Raw genomic sequence first — 20424 nt, 5'->3', positions numbered from 1 at the left:
CCCAATCCACTCAACCTCCCCACATATGTCCACCCCCTCATCCCCGGGATTAACCGAGTGAACCTTCTTTGTACTGCCTCGAGAGCAAGTATGTCTTTTCTTAAGTATGGACACCAAAACTGTATGCCGTATTCCAGGTGCGGCCTCACCAATACCTTATATAACTGCAGCAATACCTCCCTGTTTTTATATTCTATCCCCCGAGCAATAAAAGCCAACATTCCGTTGGCCTTCTTGATCACCTGCTGCACCTGCACACGAACTGTTTGATTTTCTTGCATTCGGACCCCCAGATCCCTTTGTATTGCAGTACTTTCCAGTTTCTCTCCATTAAGATAATAACTTGCTCTCTGATTTTTCCTGCCAAATTGCATAACCTCACATTTTCCAATATTGTATTTCATCTGACAAATCTCCGCCCACTCACCCAGCCTGTCTATATCCCCTTTTAGGTTTTTTATGTCCTCCTCACTCTCGACTTTCCCTCCCATCTTTGTATCATCTGCAAACTTTGATATGTTACATTCGGTCCCCTCCTCCAAATCGTTAATATAGATTGTAAAGAGTTGGGGACCCAGCACCGACCCCTGCGGAACACCACTGGCTATTGGTTGCCAGTCCGAGAAGGAACCATTTATCCCAACTCTCTGCTTCCTGTTCGATAACCAATCCTCCACCCACGCCAGAATATTACCCCCAATCCAGTGATTCTTTATCTTGAGCAATAATCTTTTATGTGGCACCTTGTCGAATGCCTTCTGGAAGTCTAAATACACTACGTCCACTGGTTCCCCTTTATCCACCCTGTACGTTATGTCCTCAAAGAACTCAAGCAAATTTGTCACGCATGACTTCCCCTTCATAAAGCCATGCTGACTTTGTCCTATTAAATTATGTTTATCCAAATATTCCGCTACTGTCTCCTTAATAATAGACTCCAAAATTTTACCCACCACAGATGTTAGCCTAACTGGTCTATAATTTCCAGCCTTCTGCCTACCACCCTTTTTAAATAAGGGTGTTACCTCAGCAGTTTTCCAATCTACCGGGACCTTTGCCAAGTCCAGAGAATTTTGGAAAATTATTACCAAGCATCCACAATCCCCACTGCCACTTCCCTCAAGACCCTAAGGTGTGAGCCATCAGGTCCAGGGGATTTATCGCCTTGAGTCCCATTAATTTACTGAGTACAAATTCCTTTGTGATTTTATTCGTATTTAGCCCCTCCCCCCTCGAGCCCCCTGTTTGTTCAGTATTGGGATATTCTTAGTGTCCTCTACCATAAAGACTGAAACAAAATATTTGTTCAGCATTTTTGCCATCTCCATGTTTCCCACCATTCATTTCCCGGTCTCATCCTCTAAGCGACCTATGTTTTCCTCAGACACCCTTTTTCTTTTTACATAACTTTTGAAACTCTTGCTATCTGTTTTTATATTTTTTGCTAATTTATTTTCATAATCTATCATCCCTTTTTTAATCAATCCATTCGTTACTTATTGGATTCAGAATTGGTTCAGTGTCAGGAAGCGAAGTGTAATAGTCAACGGGTGCTTTTGTGACTGGAAATATGTTTCCAGTGGCGTTCCACAGGAAGATATCAATGACTTAGATTTAAATGTAGGTGGCATGATTAAGAAATTTGCAGATTATACAAAAATTGGTCGTGCGGATGATAGTGAGGAAGAAAGCTGCAGACTGCAGGAGGAGATCAATCGACTTGTCAGGTTGGCAGAAATGTGGTCAATGGAATTCAATACTAATAAGTGTGAGGTAATGTATTTGGGGATGGCAAACAAGGCAAGGGAATTCGCAGTAAATGGTGGGATACTGAGAAGTGCAGAGGAACAGATGGACCTTGGAGTGAATCTCCACTGATCCCTGAAGATAGCAGGACAGCTAGATAAGAAGGTTAAGAAGGCATACGGGATGCTTTGCTTTATTAGCCGAGGCATGGAATATAAGTGCAGGGAAGTTCTGCTAGAACTTTATAAAACACTGGTCAGACCACAGCTAAAGCACTGCGTACAGCCCTGGTCCCAACATTGCAGGAAATATGTGATTGCACTGGAAAGGGTGCAGATGAGATTTACAAGGATGTTGCCAAGACTGGAGAATTTTAGCTATGGGAGAAGATTGAATAGGCTTGCGTCGTTTACTTTGGAGTTGAGGGGGTTGAGAGGAGATTTAAGATATAATTGAGGATTTGGACAGCGAGGGGCCCAGATAGAGTGAACAGGCAGGACCTGTTTTCTTTACAGAGTTCAAAAACTCGGGCTCACAGCTTTGAAGTAATTGGTGGAAAGATTAGAATGGAGTTGTGGAGAAATATTTTCACCCAGAGGGTGGTGGGGGTCTGGAACCCACTGCCTGAAAGGGTGGAAGAGGCAGAAAATCTCATCACTTTAAAAAAGTAACTGAATGTGCACTTGAAGTGCTGTAATCTGCAAGGCTACAGACCATGAGCTGAAAAGTCGGAATAGGCTGGGTGGCTCTTTTTCGGTCGGCACGGGCACGATGGGACGAATGGCCGACATCTGTGCAATAAATTTCTCAGGATCCTTCATCTCTGTGTATTGAATGATTTCATATTACAGCCTGGGATTCAGAACCCTGCAATATTAAACCAGGAGTGTGGAATCGTGTAATACTACTGGCTGGAGTATTGAATAGTTTAACATTACAGCCTGGAATATTGAAACGTGTAATATTACAGCCTACAGTATTGAATGATGATTTTTTTTATTCGTTCATGGGGTGTGGGCGTCGCTGGCAAGGCCAGCATTTATTGCCCATCCCTAATTGCCCTTGAGAAGGTGGTGGTGAGTTGCCTTCTTGAACCGCTGCAGTCCGTGTGGTGAAGGTTCTCCCACAGTGCGGTTAGGTAGGGAGTTCCAGGATTTTGACCCAGCGACGATGAAGGAACGGCGATATATTTCCAAGTCGGGATGGTGCGTGACTTGGAGGGGAACGTGCAGGTGGTGTTGTTCCCAAGTACCTGCTGCTCTTGTCCTTCTAGGTGGTTGAGGTCGCGGGTTTGGGAGGTGCTGTCGAAGAAGCCTTGGCGAGTTGCTGCAGTGCATCCTCTGGATGGTACACACTGCAGCCACTCTGCGCCGGTGTTGAAGGGAGTTAATGTTTAGGGTTCTGGATGGTGTGGAGCTTCTTGAGTGTTGTTGGAGCTGCACACATCCAGGCAAGTGGAGAGAATTCCATCACACTCCTGACTTGTGCTTTGTAGATGGTGGAAAGGCTTTGGAGAATCAAGAGTTGCGTCACTCGCCGCAGAATACCCAGCCTCTGACCTGCTCCTGCAGTCACAGTATTTGTATGGCTGGTCCAGTTAAGTTTCTGGTCAATGGTGACCCCCAGGATGTTGATGGTGGTGGATTCGGCGATGGTAATGCCGTTGAATGTCAAGGGGATGTGGTTGGACTCTGTCTTTTTGGAGATGGTCATTGCCTGACAGTTGTCTGACGCGAATGTTACTTGCCACTTATGAGCCCAAGCCTGGATGTTGTCCAGGTCTTGCTGCATGCGGGCTCGGACTGTTTCATTAACTGAGGGGTTGCGAATGGAACTGAACACTGCAATCATCAATGAACATCCCCATTTATGACCTTATGATGGAACGAATGTCATTAATGAAGCAGCTGACGATGGTTGGGCCTAGGACACTGTCTTCAGGAATTCCTGCAGCAATGTCCTGGGGCTGAAGTGATTGGCTTCCAACAACCACTACCGTCTTCCTTTGTGCTCGGTATGACTCCAGCCACTGGAGAGTTTTCCCCTGATTATCATTGACTTCAATTTTACTTGGGCTCCTTGGTGCCACACTTGGTCAAATGCTGAGCTTGACTCTCACCTCACCTCTGGAATTCAGCTCTTTTGTCCATGTTTGGACCAAGGCTGTAATGAGGTCTGGAGCCGAGTGGTCCTGGCGGAACCCAAACTGAGCATCGGTGAGCAGGTTATTGGTGAGTAAGTGCCGCTTGATAGCACTGTCGACGACACCTTCCATCACTTTGCTGATGATTGAGAGTAGCTCAATCCATATGGCCTCGATTGATGATGCATTTAGCTTATCGTCCCTTCTCACAACTGTAATTGATTCTTTAACCAATAATACTACCCACCCTTCTTTTTTTATCACCCACTTTACCCTGCCTGCAAACTCTATATCCAGGGATATTGAGCTTCCAATTATCCACCTCTTTAAGCCAGGTTTCCGTTATAGCAATTATATCATGCTGCCATATGTCCAACTGTGCCCATTTGCTCATCTTCTTTGTTTGTAATACTTCTTGCATTGATGTATATACCCTTTATCCCCGTCAGATTCCTGTGCTGAACACGATTTAACCTTAGCTTTGTTTGCCTTTCTGCGTCGCTTACTGCATCACTAACTGCTTTTCAATTCCCGTTTCCGGGTCTGAATTTGTCCTATCTGTACCTGTACTTTGGTTTCCATCCCCCTGCCATGCCACTGTAAACCCTCCCCAACAGAACTAGGAAATGCCACGCGAGGATATTGTTCCCGGATCTGCTTGGGTGCAACCCGTCCAACTTGTACAGGTCCCGCCTTTCCCAGAATCGGTCCAAATGCCCATGGAATTGAAACCCCTCCCTCCTGCACCATCTCTCAAGCCACACATTCATCTGGTCTATTCTCCTATTTCTGCTCTCGCTCCCACGAGGCATTGAGAGTAATCCTGAGATTACTGCGTAAGAGGTCCCGCTTTTAATTTATTTCCTAACTCCCCATATTCTGCTTGCAGGACCTCATCCCTTTATTTACCGTTGTCGTTGGTACCAAAATGGACCACGACCTCTGGCTGTTCACCCTCTCCCTTTAGAATGTCCTGCAGCCTCTCCGTGACGTCCTTCACCGTCGCACCAGGGAGGCAATATCCAAAGCGGAATATGTGTTTGAGAGGGAGATGTTCCAAGGGGACCCCTGCTCTACCTGCCTATTCCTTTTATTCTGTTTGGCGTTCACCCATTTTATTGCTGCCTGTATAATCATTACCTGCGGTATGACCACCTCACTGAACGTGCTATCCCCCACGATAATCTCAACATCGCGGATGCTCCACAGTGAATCAACTCTCAGCTCCAGCTCCGAAACGCGGTGGCCAGTACTTGCATCTGTTCACACTTCCTGCACACATGGTCGCCAGGGACACCGGTAGTGTCCATGACTTCCAACATAGCGCAGGAGGAGCATCTCACGGGTGCGAGCTCTGCTGCCATGACCTGCCTTAAATTAAGCTCGTTAGTTACTCCCTTTAAGGAGTTTACTCCTTTAAATTACTCTTAATTTACAGAATGTTAGCTCCACTAGGAACATTGATTCACTTAAAAACGTTACTTGCCATAAGACCTGCAGACCTTACCTTTCTTTTTACTTTCGTTGCTGCACTGTAGAATAGTAGAAATACTCACCTGAACCTACTAACCACACTGTGTCAGTGATACATAGTATCATAGTATGATAGTAAGATACAGTACAGGAGGAGGCCATTCGGCCCATCGTACCTACGTCGGCTCTTTGAAAGAGCTACCCAATTAGTCTTTTTTGCACTGCTCTTTCGACACAGCCCTGTAATTATTTCATTCAAATAGAATCATAGAATCATAGAATGCTTACAGCACGGAAGGGTGCCATTTGGCCCATCGAGTCCATGCTGTCTGTCTGCAAGAACAAACCGGCTAGTCCCACTCCGCCGCCCTATTCCTGTAGCACAGACATTTGTTTCCCTTTAAAGACTTATCCAGATCCTCACTACTCGCTGTGTAAAAAACGTTTTTTTTTTCTCATGACACCTTTGGATCTTTTGGCAATCACCTTACATCTATGTCCTCTCGTTCTTTCCCCTTCCGCCAATGGGAACAGTTTCTCCCTATCTGCTATTTCTAGACCCGTCTTAATTTTGAACACCTCCATCAAATCTCCTGACAACCTTCTCCGCTCCAAGGAGAACAATCCCAACTTCTCCAATCTATCCACGTAACTCAAGTCCCTCATCCCTGGAATCATTCTCGTAAATCTCTTGTGCACCCTCTCCAACACCTTCACATTCTTCCGAAAGTGCAGTGCTCAGAACTGGACACAATAATCCATCGTTTTATAAAGGCTCATCATTACCGCCTTGCTTTGTATTCCGTGCATCTGTTAATAAAGCCCAGGATGCCGTATGCTTTCTTAACAGTTTTCTCATACTGACCTGACACCTTCAACGATTTGTGCCGATATACCCCCAGATCTCTCTGCTCCTCTCCCCCTTTTAGAGATGTGCCCATTAGTTTATATTGCCTCTTCCCGTTCTTCCCACCGAAATGTCGCACTTCGTATTTTTCTGCGTTTATTTTCATTTGCCACGTGTCCACCCATTCCACCAGCCTGTCTATATCGTCCTGAAGTCTATCACTATCCTCCCCATTGTTGACTACACTTCCGAGTCTTTTGTCATCTGCAAATTTCGAAATTGTGCCCTGCACATGCAAGTCCAAGTCACTAATATATGTCAAGAAAAGCAGTGGTCCTCGTACCGGCCCCTGGGGAACACCAATGTATACTTCCTTCTAGTCCGAAAAGTAAACGTTCACCACTACTCTCCGTTTCCTGTTGTTTAGCTAATTTCGTATCCTTGCTGCCACGGCCCCTTTTATTCCATGGGCTTCAAATTTGCTGACAAGCCTATAATGTGGCACTTTATCAAACGCCTGTTGAAAGCACATACACACCACATCAACTGCTTTCCCCATGTCGACCATCTCTGTTGCCTCATCAACAAACTCAATCAAGTTAGTTAAACATGATTTGCTTTGAACAAATCTGTGCTGCCTCTCCTTGAGTAACCCATAATTGTCCAAGTGAGTGTTAATTTTGTCTCGGATTAATGTTTCTGAAAGTGTCCCCTCGAGCGAGGTTGAACTGACTGTCTTGTAGTCGCTGGGTTTATCCTTACAGCCTTTTTTGAACAAGGGTGTAACATTTGCAATTCTCCAGTCCTCCAGCACCACCCTCGTATCTGAGGATGATTGATAGATTATGGCCAGTAGGTCCGCAATTTCCACACTTACTTCCCTCGGAAACCTAGAAGGCATCCATCTGGACCGGGTGACTGATCTACTTTAAGTACAGCCAGCCTTTCTAGTACGTCCTCTTCAACAATTTTTACCCCATCCAGGATCTGAACTGCCTGCTCTTTTTCTGTTACTGCGGCAGCATCTTCTTCTCAAGACAGATGGAAAGTATTCATTTCGTACCTCAGCCATGCCCTCTGCCTCCAAGCGGAGATTTCCTTTTCGGTTCCAAATCAGTCGCAATCCGTGTCCTACTACCCGTTTACTTTTTACATGCCTGTCGAAGAATTTGGATTGATTTTTGTATTAGCCGCCAGTCTATTCTCATACTCTCTCTTTGCCTCTCTTATTTCCTTTTTCACTGGGTTGTGAACCTTTGGAATTCTCTACCCCAGAGGGCTGTGGATGCTTAGTCATTGATTATATTCAAGGCTGAGATCGATAGATTTTTGGACTCGAGGGGAATCAAGGGATATGGGGATCGGGCGGGAAAGTGGAGTCGAGGTCGAAGGTCAGCCATGATCTGATTGAATGACGGAGTCGGTTTGAGGGGCCGAGTGGCCTACTCCTGCTCCGATTTCTTATGTTCTGATCAGGTCTAAACTAAGCTTTAAAAGCACGTTTAGTATTAATCACTGGTGATAAATATGAAACATTTGGTGATGAATATGGAACAATTGGTGATAAACATGGATCGTTTGGTGATAATTATTTTTGGCATTTGGTGATAAATATGGAGCATTTGCTGATAAATATGTAATATCTTTCGATAAATATGTACCATTTGCTGATAAATATGGACCATTTGCTGATAAATATGGACCATTTGCTGATAAATATGGAGTATTTGCTGATAAATATGGACCATTTGCTGATAAATATGGACCATTTGCTGATAAATATGGACCATTTGCTGATAAATATGGACCATTTGCTGATAAATATGGACCATTTGCTGATAAATATGGACCATTTGCTGATAAATATGGAGCATTTGCTGATAAATATGTACCATTTGTTGATAAATATGGAGCATTTGGTAATAAATATGTAACATTTGCTGATAAATATGGACCATTTGATGATAAATATTTAACATTTGCTGATAAATATGGACCATTTGCTGATAAATATGGACCATTTGGTGATAAATATGGACCATTTGCTGATAAATATGGACCATTTGCTGATAAATATGGACCATTTGCTGATAAATATGTAACATTTGATGATAAATATGGACCATTTGCTGATAAATATGGACCATTTGCTGATAAATATGGACCATTTGGTGATAAATATGGACCATTTGCTGATAAATATGGAATATTTGGTGATAAATATGGACCATTTGCTGATAAATATGTAACATTTTTCGATAAATATGGACCATTTGCTGATAAATATGTAACATTTGATGATAAATATGGAACATTTGCTGATAAATATGTAACATTTTTCGACAAATATGTAACATTTTTCGATAAATATGGACCATTTGCTGAGAAATATGGACGATTTGCTGATAAATATGGACCATTTGCTGATAAATATGGAGCATTTGCTGATAAATATGTACCATTTGTTGATAAATATGGACCATTTGGTGATAAATATGTAACATTTGCTGATAAATATGGACCATTTGATGATAAATATTTAACATTTGCTGATAAATATGGACCATTTGCTGATAAATATGGACCATTTGCTGATAAATATGGACCATTTGCTGATAAATATGGACCATTTGCTGATAAATATGGAGCATTTGCTGATAAATATGTACCATTTGTTGATAAATATGGAGCATTTGGTAATAAATATGTAACATTTGCTGATAAATATGGACCATTTGATGATAAATATTTAACATTTGCTGATAAATATGGACCATTTGCTGATAAATATGGACCATTTGGTGATAAATATGGACCATTTGCTGATAAATATGGACCATTTGCTGATAAATATGGACCATTTGCTGATAAATATGTAACATTTGATGATAAATATGGACCATTTGCTGATAAATATGGACCATTTGCTGATAAATATGGACCATTTGGTGATAAATATGGACCATTTGCTGATAAATATGGAATATTTGGTGATAAATATGGACCATTTGCTGATAAATATGTAACATTTTTCGATAAATATGGACCATTTGCTGATAAATATGTAACATTTGATGATAAATATGGACCATTTGGTGATAAATATGTAACATTTTTCGATAAATATGGACCATTTGCTGATAAATATTCTGCTGCATTTCCTGCCACGTAATTTAAATATCTGATGAATTGAACCGATCCACAAACAAAGATGGTTTAACATAACTACATTTGTATTAGGAGTGGGATTCCATCCCACGCGGGTAGACATAGTTGGATTTTCAGGCCTAGAAGCACGCAAATAACCCGATGTCGGGAACTGGACCCCTCAACATCAAATTCCACACGATTCTGGTGCCAGTGTCAGACACTGAACACACAGTCCAGGCTGACGCTCCCAGTGCTGGACTGTCAGAGTTGCCTTCTTTTGCTGTTTGTCGGACAAAACTGTGAGTAAATTGGCTGCCGCGTTTCCAACATTACAACAATGACCAAACTTCACAAATGCTTCATGGGCTGTAAATTGCTTTGGGCGTTCACATCTTGAGGTTGTGAAAAGCGTTATATAAATGCAAAGACTTTCTTTACGTCCCTTTGTCTGCCCAGTATCTAGTTAAGGGATCCCATGACACGGTGATCGGAACAGGTCCATCTCGCTCCACGCACTGGCTCTTGGAATAAAGCACATGTTCGCGGAGGGAAAGTGAGAGAGAGAGAGAGAAATTGTGTGCGCGCCTGATTCTATCCATTTCCCTGTCTGTTTCCTTTCACATCTGTTTTTTTTAAATAACTCTATGAATCAGGACAAGTTCCAATGTATTTCAGCGGGAAATATAAAACTAATTGTAAAATGGCCGAATTTTAGCAAATAAATGCCATTTTTCCACCAGTGACCCGCGAGTTGCTGTTCTGGGTGATAAAGTGGAAGAGAGGCGGGCAGTCGGAGCGACCCACGCCCCTCTCGGATCCCACGTATACTGCACCTGTCGATGGCGGTTTTAACCCACGAGTTGGTCCTCCGACCTGCTTCATGTACCGGGTGGCCCACGATGAGGAGCGTTCGGCTGAAGTGTAGTCAAGAATGTAGGAACAGTCGCTTTAAATAACAGAACAGGGGCGGCAAAACTCTCACACTCCAGATATCTGTGATACACGGTTTCCTCCAGGCCGCAGAACTGACCGACGGGCCTGTGTATCAGTGAACTCGCGCCAACAGCCACTGCTCTGGGCACCGCTCTCCACCCCAGGTCCCCACTGGCGCATGGGAAGATTCCAGGATACAAAGCATGTCCTGTCCACAAAAAGCAGGACAAATCCAATCCGGCCAATTAACACCCCATCAGTCGACCCTAAATCATCATCTAAGTGAGGGAACGTTTCGTCGACAGTGTAAACTAGCGGCACTTACTCACCAATAACCTGCTCACCGATGCGCAGTTTGGGTTCCGCCAGGACCACTCGGCTCCAGACCTCATTACAGCCTTGGTCCGAACATGGACAAAAGAGCTGAATTCCAGAGGTGAGGTTAGAGTGACTGCCCTTGAAATCAAGGCAGCATTTGACCGAGTGTGGCACCACGGAGCCCAAGTAAATTTGAAGTCAATGGGAAACAGAGGGAAAACTCTCCAGTGGCTGGAGTCATACCTAGCACAAAGGAAGATGGTGGTGGTTGTTTGGAGGCCAATCAACACAGCCCCAGGGCATTGATGCAGACGTTCCTCAGGGAAGTGTCCGAGGCTCAACCATCTTCAGCTGCTTTAACAATGACCTTCCCTCCATCACAAGGTCGGAAATGGGGAAGTTCGCTGATGATTGCACAGTGTTCAGTTCCATTCACAACCCCGCAAATAATGAAGCAGTCCGAGCCCGCATGCAGCAGGACCTGGACAACATCCGGGCTTGGGCTGATAAGTGGCAAGTCATATTGGCTCCAGACAACTGCCAGGCAATGACCATCTCCAACAAGAGAGAGTCTAACCATTCCCCTTGAAATTCAACGTCATTACCATCGCCGAATCCCCCACCATCAACATTCTGGGGGCTCACCAGCGATATAAATACTGTGGCTACAAGAGCAGGTCAGAGGCTGGGTATTCTGCAGCGACTGACTCACCTCCTGACTCCCCAAAGCCTTTTCACCATCTACAAGGCACAAGTCAGGAGTGTGATGGAACACTCTCCACTTGCCTGGATGAGAGCAGCTCCGACAACACTCAAGAAGCTCAACACCATCCAGGACGAAGCAGCCCTCTTGAATGGCACCCCATCCACCACCCGAAACATTCACTCCCTTCACCACCGGCTCAGAGTGGCTGCAGTGTGAACTGCAGCAACTCGCCAAGGCTTCTTCGACAGCACCTCCCAAATCCTCGACATCTACCACCTAGCAGGACAAGAGCAGCAGGTACATGTGAACAACAGCACCTGCACGTTCCCCTCCAAGGCAAACACCATCCCGACTTGGAAATATATCGCCGTTCCTTCATCGTCGCTGGGTCAAATCCTGGAACTCCCTTCGCAACAGCAATGTGGGAGAACCTTCACCACACGGACTGCAGCGGTTCAAGAAGGCGGCTCACCACCACCTTCTCAAGGGCAAATAGGGATGGGCAATAAATACTGGCCTCGTCAGCGACGCCCACATCCCATGAACGAATTTAAAAAAGACAAGGAGGCGGATATTCTGCAACCCCCTGTTCAATATCGATTCTAAGGGTCAATGTACGAGGAGCAGAAGAGTGATAGATGTTTAGCCTGACAGGGGACTTTTGAAAAAGTGCAGAGCCAGGGTGGTTGTACAAGGTTTCTGGAATCGAGGGCAATGGAACATTTTTCGCCTTGGAGGTGATTTCTGTGGTGGAATTCCCTCCCCTCTGAGTTCGAAGGTCGCGATTTTATGCCCCAATCCAGGGACGGAACAAAAATCCAGGCTGACTCTCTCAATGCTGCGCTCTCAGAGATGCTGTTTATCGGATGTAAAGTTGTACCTAGCCCAATGGCACTATTGCAAATATAGTAGGGGAGTTGTGGTGAGGTGCGGTGTCCAAGAGGTAGGCCGTCGATCTTGTCTATCGGAAGAGGGCGGGTTTGACCCCTGCGCCTGCTTTAAGCTTCCAATCTTTAATGAAACGATTTCACGAAGCAGCTTAACGGCCACGTTTCTTTATTTCTCGCCGTCTCAGCTGGAATGTCAAACTCCCCCTGTAAACTTAGAGCCTTTAACAATTCTACGTGAGGCGTTTTCCCAGAGATTACAATTCCTTCATTTTGTGGTTTTGAAACAGGACAGAGGCAAATGTTTCCTTCTTTGGCACAAATCTATTTCGATCTGTTTCCTTCTCTGACCCTGTGATCCTCAAAATGTGATAGTGGTATTAGAGAGAAAGGGAGAGAGTGTGTAAAGCTCACTCGGGATCCCGTGTCTCTTGGCACCCAACCGATAGAAAGACCTCCTGCATCAAAGCAACAGAAAATGGGGACAAAGGAACCCGGACATTAAAACAGACAAAGCGACTGAGACAGGTGGAGATAGATGACGGCAGAGATAGTGACGGACAGAATGAGAGAGGAAGAGTCAGAAATAAAAGCAGCGATCGGTTTACCGTACTATTGACAATTCGCCCATCAATTGACATTCGCAATCCATTGACATATCCCAGTCCATTGACTTTCCCATTCCATTGATATGTCCCAATCCAACGACTTTCCTATTGCACTGAACTTTCATACAGACTTTCATAAGTTACCACATAGAAGACTCGTGACTAAAATCAGAGCATGTGGAGTCAGGGTACAATAGCAGAATGAATGGCAAACTGGGTACAAAACAGAAAACAGAGTGTGGGTATTACTTAAACTGGCGGAAGGTGGAAAGTGGTGTTACACAAGGATCCGTGCTGGGAACACAATTACTACCCATTTACACAAATTATTTGGACATGATAATCGGAAGCACATTATTAACATTTGGGGCTGAAACCAAGTTGGAGGATAGTTTGGGGGATAGTTAATGCTCAGGAAGACTGCAACAAAATACAAGAAGACTTTAACAAACTTACAGAATGGAAATGTAAATGGCCAATGAATTTAGACAGTAATAAGCGTGAGGTGTTGTGTTTTGGGAGGATGACTGAGGAGACCACCTACTCCTACAGAGTAGTTAGTTAAACTTGAACAGATCCTTAGTTAGACCACACTTAGTGTAATGTACACAATTGTGGTCTCCATATTGCAAAAAGGATAGAGAGACGCTGGATATGGTGCAAAAATTATTTACGAGGAAGATACCAGGGCTGAGAGGTTATAACCAGCAGGAACGGCTAAAGAGGCTGGGGCTCTTTTCTCTAGAAAAGAAACGTTTGAGGGGGGGACCTAATAGAGGGCATTAGAATTAAGAAGGGGTTTGAGCGGGTAGACAAAGAGAAAATGTTTCTGATTGTGGGGGTATTCAAAACTTGGTGCCATTAATATAAGATAGTCACCAATAAATCCACTAGGGATTTGAGGAGAAACTTCTTTGGAAGTTCGAATGTGGAACTTGCTGCCGCATGGAGTAATTGAGGCGAATAGCATGGATACATTTAAGGAGACGTTAGATAAGTACCTACTATCAGACAGAGCCACGTTCCTTGTAGTGAAGATGAATTCAGATATAAATATTGAAAGATGTTTGACCTCTGGGGTAATGTCCGGGGTCACCAAAGGTTCGTGAAGACACTGCAGTGGCCAAGCGGTACGTCCTCAGCATTGTGTAATTTAGAGCGTGGGTTCGACATCTCAATGCGCCTCTGTTAGCTTTGAATATTTAAGGCGATGTTTACAGTGCACCCCTCCAAGGTACTTCTTGAGATGTAGTTCCCAAACAGAATGAGGTGTTCCTGATGGGATCTGACCAAAGCTCTATACAACTGAAGCATAACTTGTTCCCCATTGTATTCCAGACCGTTTGAGATAAAGGCCAACATTGCATTCGCATTTTTTATTGGGCCACGAGCAAATTACTCAACAAACATTAAATCGAATGTGATCCTACAGGCCACTCACGACGTTTGTTTGTAACGACGTGTAGTGACGTAGAGTGTGTCAGTCAGTGAGATTTCCATGGTGAGATTTCACCAACAGGCCAAGTCTGCTTTTAATTATATACAGGGTTATGATCGCAACTGAGAGATTCTGAATTAAATTATCAACTAAAGCACTGAAACTGTTGAATTGTAGCTGACCTTAGCACCAACAGTTCAATTAACCTTATCGTGTTAACAATCCTCTGACAAACATACAGAGGCCCCAAGAATATCCAGGACCAGAGTGTGTGCGAAACAGTACGGTGACTGCATTAGGTAACGTAATAAATGACAAGTTGTCTCACGTTGCCGAGAACAGTAGAACCAGAGGACATAGGCTGCACTTGAAGGGGTTAAATTCTAAACTAATCTGCGGAAACATTATTTGAGTGAACGAGTTGTCGATCGATGGAACCGGCTCCTTTCCCAATCTATAAAATTAAAATTAGAGGATATGGAAATTTAGAGGAGCACAGTAACTGCTTAATTAGAAATAGAGGCGGAGTAATTTAGGGCAACACGAGCTGCTTAATTGGAAATACAATAAATGGGAATTCAGGGGGATAGAGTAACGGCTCAGTTAGAAATAGAGAACAGGGGGATTTAGGGGAATTAGAAATGGACAACAAGTGAATTCAAAGGAACACAGCAACGATTTAATTGGTAATAGATATCAGAGGAATATAAGTGACTAGGGCAAATGTTTAATTTGAAATCGAGTAAAGAGGAATAAGGGGGAACACAGTAAATGTTCAATTAGAAATAGAATAAAGTGGAATATAGGGGGAACACAGGAACTGTTCAATTAGAAATAGAGAAACTCAAGGGAAAAGAACAACAGTTTGATCAGAAACAGGGGGCGGGGAATCACCACATTTTGTGATTGAATTTGACACGGTAATGCAATGGTTTACTTGATCATGACTTTGCTTTCTATTTTACCTGTTGATTTTGGATGATGTGTTTGAATGCACATCGACTTCTCATGATTGTGATTGAGTGCAGATACGTCGCTGACTGATGGAATTAAATCCTCTGCCTGCTGCTGGACTCGTGCCTTAAATGCTGTTTCCGGTAAAATGGAAATGTGCCTATTATACGGAACTGCCCATAACCCACCACCATTTCCCCACGAGATCGATTCCAGTCGGATAGGCACAGCCTCGGATCCACGGGGACCTGCAACCATGTGGAGTTTGGACTTTGGAGAATCTCAGGATCAACTGGAATGTTAAAGATTGACTGGTAAAAGGGGCACTGAATCATAATGATTAAATGAAGGCCATTCACAATTAAAGTACTAAGGCTATTGTTAACGAAAGGTTCACAGTAATGTTCTTGAACATTGAAGTGAGGTGTCATAAGTTTATTAAGCACACAGTGCATACAATAGTCCTTAAACATACACTTAAAAGGTTGTACTTACAACCACACCTGATGCAGGTTATTTGGGATTCAACCTTTTTACAGTTCTGAGCTCAGTATCTTAGACTTTTACCAATCCGAAAACTCATTACAAACAGACAGTTTTTATACATTTTCTCACTCCCGGTACCTGGAAAAATACACAATTATAGATCACATAATTATATGGAAGTTAAAATGCAACTCCACATAAGGAGAATGGAATTGACTTATCCTTTATCAATAACGATAGTTTTCTTTACAAACCGAGCTCTTTTTCTATTGGGCTAACAAGTATAATTCCCTTACTTCGTTATATCATCGATAGTTTCTCCCTTGGTCCATACACATGCAATTCTACCGCTATTAATAAGTCCATTCTTGTTTCTGTATCACTCGCTCCAATTCAATTGGTTATGTGTGCCCAGATGTTTTCGTTTGAAGAACTAACCGGTTTCCGACACTGTTATCAAATTATTAAAGTTCTCTGAAATTATGAATCAATATGTAATGATCCCTCTTCAATGAAGTTTCTTATTATTTCATCCTGAAACTGACCATTGCTGCAGGGTCAGCCCTGGCCCAACAGCCCAGTGAGACTTTAAATTGACGTATGCTTCCCTGCTTCAAATGCAAAGGCGAAAAATTAACATTACTATAATATAAGGAGAAACCAATACAGTATCACATTGGCACACTTCAGGACAGTGTGAATTTCAATTTCCTTGCAGTGCTCCCTGGGTTGGAGTTACCGTATTTAAGGCCAACACTGAACAATATCTCATCATCATTATGTATCTGTCTCGAACTATTCTATTGCACAGATCTCTACCCATTGGTTTCACATACTGTCCAGTGCCACATTAACCATTTCATGTAGTGGTGGTGTCAGCGTGATTGACCATGTCTTGGACCCGTTCTTCAGTGCAGCTTCATCACTGAATTACATAGAATTATATGGAATATAAAGCACAAAACAGGTCATTGAGCTCAACTGGCAAACACCGGTCTTTATGCCTCACACGGTCCTCCTTCTAGCCCTCTTCATCTAACCCTATCAGCATAACCATATATTCTTTCCTCCCTCATGTGTTTATCTAGCTTCTCCTTCCATGCATCTCTATATATCTGATGCTGGTTGCTTCACAAGCAACACGTCACTTCAGTAAACACAGCGATATCCCAAGATCAGGCAGCACGAGATATCCGATAGAAGCCATTCCTGCCCTTTCAGGCTCTCTCTCAACAGATCGGGGCGTCTGGAGGGGTTTGATTAGAATCCCTCACTGCACGGACCCAATGTTTTGGGCAGTGGCCAAGCTATCAAATACATTCTTCCCATTTTTCAATATAAGCAAGAACACCGCCATCTCCAAGAGAAACATATCAATTAAACATCTTAACAACACGTTCCTGACTTTCACTAGATTGTTTATTGATACCAGATTGATATCTTGTGGCGAGTCGTATCCAGGTGATTTAAGATAAGAATGGACGAGACAGGATAGATAGAAGCAGAAAGCTTCCATTAGTTGAGGGATCAAGAACCAACGGCCATAGATTATCGAATAAATGTAAGAGATTTAGAACTGAGGGTGGGAGAAACCTCTTTACATGGAGAGTTGTGAAGATGCGGAAATTACAGAGGCAGAAATCATGCCCATATTCAAGATGAAATTGTTCGGGTGTGTGAATAAAAATAGACTGAAGGGATTTTGAGATTGAGCGGATCAAGTGATTGGAACTATTTTCTAGAGTGGAGGGAAAACGCCGGCAATGACTGAGTTGGGTCAAATGGTCTGTTACATTATTCCAACATTTTGATGATCAACTGATATTTTAATAAATATCTGTTAACAGAGATGCCTAACGTCACATTGACGAGTCAATTTCATGCTGTCTCCATGATTTGTCACTTGTCAGGAGACAGGGGTCCCGTTCTATTGGGCCAGGAGACAATGGGGAGCGGTGTCTGAAGGGGAGAACAGGGCCTGTAACATTCACACCAAGATTACAGAATAATTACAAATAACTATGGTTGTAACACCTTTCATTGCTTCAGTACTAAAGAAAACATTAATTATTAATTAAACTGGCGTGTCCTATTCCAGCACCAAGAGTGTAAGACAGTTAACGCTGCCGCCCACATGTTCAACCCAACTGCTGAAGCTCAATCATGACTGTTCTCTTTGAATTTTGAGCTGTTTTATCAGGAAACTATTGTGTTCACCCTAGGAAAGCAGCATGCATCAAACTCAGGGTATAAAATAGAAGAAGTGTTTTCTGATACTGGTTCATTTCACAACAAAGAAAGACGGCCAATCTAAAATGGAACACGGACTGTAATTGAGCTCAAGTTCGGACAGGAAGCTTTGGTTTGACTTTTCATTTATTTCATCAACATCAGAATAAATGTCCAAGGAGATTTCACCACCTTCTTTAGCTCTTCCCTGAATTTCGTTTGGGTAGCTGCATAAATACACGTGTTTGTGCAGGAACTCAAATACATGAGCATATATCCGGTTTCAGTGGCGATATAAGCAGGAGCTACATAATCCGGTCGGTGATACACGACCAGACGGATAGCTAAAGAATTCACGGCAGCTGTCAGCCACAACAGTATAAAACTACCAGATACAGTGAACAGTAAAATAATAGATTTCCTTCGATTCGCCGCCTCTGGGTCGCTCTTATTCTCACTGCTGTGACTCCGGAGGCCCCTGCGGGCTCTGCTGGCCACTAAAATGCGTCTGACTGTCAAACAATTAAACAGAAATATTAAAGCAAAAGGAATCCACAGAATTAAAATACTTTCTAACCATGTGTACATTACACCTGCAGGCGATGAAAAAAAGTCCAATACGGGGCGGAAACCCCACTGAACATTGTTAATTATTTGTGTATGTTCAAATGCAAACCAATGGGGGATGTTTTCTAAACAGATCAGGACAGAGAGCGTTGTTATAACCGCAGCCGCAGTTCTCACTGTGCAATACTTTGTTTTAAACTTCTGACAACATATAGATACAAATCGGTCAAATGTGAACGAGACTGTGAACCACACCGACATATCCAGGTTGGTACAATTAATGCAGATCATGAACTTACGAATGACAGTGTAGGACAGGAATTGAAGTGGAAAGATTTGGTTGAATATTTGATGCTCTATTACATTGAAGATGATGACCAGTAGATCTGCTGTAGCCATGGCCACCATATAGATAGAGATGCATTTGGAAAGACCGCAATTTCCTCTGGAAAGAATCAGGATTGTCATTAGGTTCGCTGTAAGAAAGAGGGACAAGAGGTAAGTAACGGGGATACTCAGATAAATCACACAGCATATTGTGGGGAAATGTTCTGATGATTTCCTACTTAGGGTAATGCACACGGGTTCTTTTTTAAATATAGGCGAGCGATGACGACACTTTATTTAAAAGAAAGAAAACACTAAACACTCAATATCGAGGGACTGACAATCCGCCGTCTTTTCAGCTTACTTCAGTCAGACGTTGTCAAGGCAGCGGGGGGAGGGTCACTCGGAGTCAGTCTGGGGAATGGTGACGGAGAGCGTCCCCACTGCAACCGACACCCAGGCACTGAAGAATCAACAGGGAGATTTGGACATTTGGCGATAGTGTAAAACAGGCGACATCGGATCATCCGTCCGTCATACATCTGTCCCGAATTACATTTCCATCGCTGTCGCCACTAACACTAGATTGAGGTTCCACTCACACTATAACTGTACGGTCCAGGCTAAACTGGAGCACCTCGCAGGGACGGTACAGGTGCAAAGAAAAGTGCCTAAAGGGAAACATTGGATGGTATTGGAAGTTGTAAATTTTCGGCAGTCAATCAGTAAACGGATTTCCTGACATACGTCCAAACACATATTTCAATACAGTGTTGAGCGCTAAAACCATCCCGCCATGAGGCTGATACCCATGTGATGAACCGACCCGATTTCATAATTTACTGCTGCGGCCCCATGGAACAAAATATCGAAATTTAAATTTATTTCCTTCAGTTTTTCTGTCGAGCGGGGTCTCGGGAGCTTCATCAGATGTCAGCAGTTTTAAATATAATTTCACAGCAATTACTGGAAAGTTTCGAATTCAAGAAAAACATTCATCCGAGACAAAAGCTTCAATTTAGGTCGGAACTCTTGGATTTTTCTATTTATAATCGCCCCGAGGGATGTGGGCATTGCTGCCGAGACCAGCATTTATTGCCCATCCCTAGTTCCACTAGAAAAGGTGATCGAGAGGCGCCTTCTTGAACCGCTGCATTCCGTGTGGTTAAGGTTCTCCCACAATGCTGTGAGGAAGGGAGTTCCAAGATTTTGACCCAGCGACTATGAAGGAACGGCCGATATATTTCCAAGTCGGGATGGTGTGTGACTTGTAGAGGAACATGCAGGTGGTGTTGTTCCCATGTGCCTGCTGCCTTTGTCCTTCCAGGTGGTAGAGGTCACGGGTTTGGGAGGTGCTGTCGAAGAAGCCTTGGCGAGTTGCTGCAGTGCATCCTGTGGATGGTACACACTGCAGCCACTGTGCGCTGGTGGTGAAGGGAGTGATATTTCGGGTGGTGGATGGAGTACCAATCAAGCGGGCTGCTTTGTCCAGGATGGTGTCGAGCTTCCCGAGTGTTGTTGGAGCTGCACTCATCCAGGCAAGTGGAGAGTATTCGACAAAACTCATGACTTGTGCCTTGTAGATGTTGCAAAGGCTTTAGGGAGTCATGGA

The sequence above is a fragment of the Heptranchias perlo genome, unplaced genomic scaffold (assembly GCF_035084215.1).
Source record: "Heptranchias perlo isolate sHepPer1 unplaced genomic scaffold, sHepPer1.hap1 HAP1_SCAFFOLD_53, whole genome shotgun sequence".
Taxonomy (NCBI): domain Eukaryota; kingdom Metazoa; phylum Chordata; class Chondrichthyes; order Hexanchiformes; family Hexanchidae; genus Heptranchias; species Heptranchias perlo.
This window is presented reverse-complemented; position numbering follows the sequence as displayed.